The sequence below is a fragment of the Schistocerca nitens genome, chromosome 5, assembly GCF_023898315.1.
Source record: "Schistocerca nitens isolate TAMUIC-IGC-003100 chromosome 5, iqSchNite1.1, whole genome shotgun sequence".
Lineage (NCBI taxonomy): Eukaryota > Metazoa > Arthropoda > Insecta > Orthoptera > Acrididae > Schistocerca > Schistocerca nitens.
Window position 1 is genome coordinate 862787882 of NC_064618.1, and position 4532 is coordinate 862792413.

At 42.0% G+C, this 4532-nt stretch overlaps 1 non-coding gene across 1 annotated transcript; it reads right to left on the bottom strand.

The window, feature by feature from the left end:
• Nucleotides 1-3408: 3408 nt before the first annotated feature.
• Nucleotides 3409-3482, bottom strand: Trnas-cga (transfer RNA serine (anticodon CGA)). Its single transcript has one exon. It is a non-coding gene; the product is annotated as a tRNA-Ser (tRNA).
• Nucleotides 3483-4532: the final 1050 nt, after the last annotated feature.

The window sequence follows — 4532 nt, forward strand, 5'->3', positions numbered from 1 at the left end:
GTGGCTAGGCGCCCAAGACCGCACGGCAAAAAAAAAAAAAAAAAAAAAAAAAAAAAAAAAAAAAAAAAAAAAAATTGCGTTTTCAACTAATGGCAAGTTAGGAAATTTACTCGTCCATGACATAAAATCAAGTACACAAAAATTCAACAGCAGTGGCTTGTGCATAATATCATGCCCCAGTTGTCCAGCCTATCTGTGGAAAACAGGCAAAGCTTCAAAACCCGTTATCAAGAACACTTACATGGTTTTAGACGCAATAGCTTCGAAAAATCAGTTACTGCACAGCATATGTTCGAAATGAAACATATCATCACCAGTCTACAAAACAGTTTGATAATACTGTACAATGAAGGCAATAATTAGACCTTAAATCTGTTACAGCGACTAGAGACATATCTCTATAAAATCAAAAAATCTAGAATCTATGTTAAATGAACAGACAGATTTCGCAAGCCAAAGTTATTTTTGTAATTTTTAGGACCTATTCTAAAATTATTCCCTGCATTCGTCAATTCTTTAATAATCAGATCTCTGGCACAACGAATAAATTCATCCTTCATCAAACCATGTTTAACAATATATGTAAAGTTTTTACAAAAATATGTATACAAATTTGCCTCTTGGATGAAGTTATATGCGTGAACAGAATGGAGAAACTAATGTATAGTTGTATTAAAAATTTAAAAACGCTTTTCTTGGATTGTGTGGTAAGTTTACACCGTTTATTTTTCCACTGTTTCGAATATTATTTCTGCATCTGACTTATGAAATTCATAACCGAACATCAAACGTTTTCATGACAGGAAAATGCATTACTCCTCATTCAAGAGGAAAAAGAAATGAAACATTAAGACGATTTACATCTGATGAAAAACCCACAGGGTCCAAAAGCCACCGAATATTTAACAAAACACGAAATTTTGTGACTCAGGGTGTTTCTTAATTCATACTGCCAGTACATCGTTAGAGGTGAAGCGGAGAACTGCATGGAATGAACAGGATCCTCCGTGCCGACCATTGACTGGAAACGGTTATATTCGGCTAACTAGAGAACATTTACAGCCATTGAAATGAATCCGAACAACGATGGAATTCTTAAGGATGACAATGCGTCATGTCCCTAGGCTTCAGTTGTTCGGGACTGGTTTCAAGAACATTCTGGACCTTTCGAGCGAACTATTTGGCCATCCATATCTCCCGACATCAAATGTTTAAGGAACATGATCGAGGGTTCGGTTTGTGCACAAATCCTGCAACGACAACACTTTCGCAGCTATGGACGTCTGTAGAGGCATGGCACAGTATTTCTGCAGGGGACTTCCGATTTGTTCAGTTCACATCACGTCGAACTGCTACACTACGCCGAGCAGAAGAAGGTTCGACACTATATGAGGAGGTATACATGACTTCCGTCACCTGAGTGTGTTACCAAGCCCATAATATCCCGTAAACCTTTCTTGTACTCTTTCTCCTACAACCGCATCCCAGTCCCCCCTTACTATTACACTTTCATCTACTTTTACACACTGAGTTTACCCTTTCAGTATCTTCATATACTTTCTCTCTCTCTTCATTTTCTGCTGCCGACGACGGTACGTATACCAGAAATAATGTTTTCGATTTTGGTTTGCTGTCGATTCTGACGAGAACAACCCATTCGCTGAACTGTTCACGGTAATTTACTGCGTACCTTCCTGTTCATGATGAATCCTACTCCCGTTATACCATTTTCTACGGCTGTTGATATTACCCTACACTCGTCTGATAAGAAAAGCTTGTCTTGTTTCACTACGCAGACCCGCACTATATCTAGATTGAGCCTTTGCATTTCCCTTTTCAGATTTTGTAGCTTCCCTGTCACGTTGAAACTTCTGACATTCGACGCTCCGACTCGTAAAACGTTATCGTTTCGTTGGTTATTCAGTATTTTTCTCATGGTCACTTCCCCCTTGCAGTCTGCAGAGATCCGAATGGGGGACTGTTCCCGAATCGTTTGCCAATGGAGAGATCATCATGGGACTTTTTCAATTACAGGCCACATGTCCTGTGGATACACGTTACGTGTCTTTAATGCAGTGGTTTCCATTGCCTTCTGCATCCTCATGCCGTTGATCATTGCTGATTCTTCCGCCTTTAGGGGCAGTTTCCTACCCCAACGATAAGAGAGTGCCCTGAACCTCTGTCCGCTCCTCTGCCCCCCTTTGACAAGGCCGTTGGCAGAACGAGGCTGACTTCTTATGCCGGAAGTCTTCGGCTGCATTGCTGACGATTTTTATTCAAAGTTTTAGCAGTGACGAGGTTGGAACCCTGGGACTCAGGACGTTCTGATTACTAGTCAGAGACGCTACTTCTAGGCGACGGACTTACAGTTGCTGAACAAACGTTCGTCCAGTAACAATAGTTACGCCCTAAATAACTGATGAAAATGCGCTGACTACTCGACTCGTTCGACAAGCGGAGTCGTGGTATGTGGGCTGCTTGTTCTGTGTCCTGTCAAACCCAACGGCTCAACATTAGACTGAAACATAACAGAAAACCATTGGTGAAGAAGATTTAAGTTAAGGAAACACCCTATGGAGTATCTCTTTGGTTAGGAGCTCACTTTATCAAGTTGATTTATCCCGTTTTTGAGAAAAGTCTTTGAGTTCCTTATTTTCATGTTGTTATTTTGAGGCAAATTACAGTCTTTCTGATTTTCTCCAACCTATCTTCCGTAGTACAGCGAGTTATTGTCACCATATGGACCGTTAGAGTTGTGTAGGGTGGAGACAATCACAAAAAATTATAATTTGCCTCCAAATATGAACATAAAAATAAAGACCTCTGTGACTCGTATACAAATTTTCCCATATTGAGAAAATGATAAGGCGGAAAATGAAAATTCGTTATTAATTCATGGTTTAGTTGGCCACTGACAAAAGCTGTGTCTACAGTGAATGTTACCCATTGACAGTTCCCACACAACTTATGAAAAATTTGAATGAAACCGAGAAACATGTGCCCTGAGCATGAAAATGCTTTGAGCTCATAACACATTCGACTGAAAGCGTTCTTTTGGCGATATTTATCAAAATTCGCATTTGCAGTAGTTCAAGAAGACAGTCTTTCCAAAGCCAGTGTTACGGCCTTAAAATTTGTTCACTCACATAACTGGTCGAGTGAATATGTAAACAAAACCGTCGTAGCAGTGGCTGAGGCAGGATTATTCATTGCCTTTCTGAATAGCTAATTGACGTACTTTTATAAAGCTCTAATGCACTGTCACGAAGAAGTCACACTGGTACAGGTTGACAATTATTGAACTGTGTAAAAGGAAACGAGAATTAGTTACAAACTACGACGTGCACATACTTCATTCAACATCTGAACGTCACCATAGGTGAAACTTCCTGGCAGATTAAAACTGTGTGCACCGACCGAGACTCGAACTCGGGACCTTTGCCTTTCGCGGGCAAGTGCTCTACCATCTGAGCTACCGAAGCACGACTCACGCCAGGTCCTCACAGCTTTACTTCTGCCAGTACCTCGTCTCCTACCTTCCAAACTTTACAGAAGCTCTCCTGCACACAGTTTTAATCTGCCAGGAAGTTTCATATCAGCGCACACTCCGCTGCAGAGTGAAAATCTCATTCTGTCACCATAGGTGTTCGTATTTAGATTATGACGTGTTCGATATCCCAGCCATCATTGGCGGTGATGTGACACAGAGGAATAGCGAAATTCTACAAGACCCGCTGAAGTGTCGGAACATCGATGTTGTCGATGACCTTCTGAATGGCTGTTTTCAGCTCAGCAGTAGTTTTGGAGTTATTGATGTACACCTTGTCTTTAATATAGCCACACAAAAAGGAATCGCATATGTTCAGATCCGGAAAATGGGCCGTCCAGTCGAGGCCCATTGCAGTGCCCTCTGGGTACCCCAGAGCCAGAATGCGGTCCCTAAAGTGCTTCCCCACGACATCCAACACTCTCCTGCTTGAATGGGGTCGAGCTCCGTCTTGCATGAACTACATCTTGTCGAAATCAGGGCCACTTTGTATAATGGGTATGAAATCATCTTCCAAAACCTTTACGTACCGTTCGGTAGTCACCACGCCATCGAGGAATATCGCACAGACTATTCTGTGAATGGAAACTGCAGACCACACAGTCATCCGTTGACGGTTAAGATACTTCTACATCCCGAAATGCGGATCCTCAGTCCCCGAAATGCGCCAATTTTGCTTATTGACGAACTCATCAAAATGAAAGTGATCCTCGTCGCTAAACCAAACCATAATCACATCAAAGTCCTGTTCGTCAGTTCTGTGGACACTGGTTTTGGCGAAACACAACCGCTGTTCCAGGTCCTGGAGCTTAATGGCTGATGGGTTTGAATTTTGTATGGGAAGAGATGCAGGTCTTCAACAACAGTTCGTCGCACTGTCTCCCGGTTAATTTCCTCCTATTATGCAGCCCGTTTGATCGATTTCATGGGGCTGGTTTCAAGAACAGCACCTGACTTCGCGATGTTTTCAGGCGTTTTGACCCGT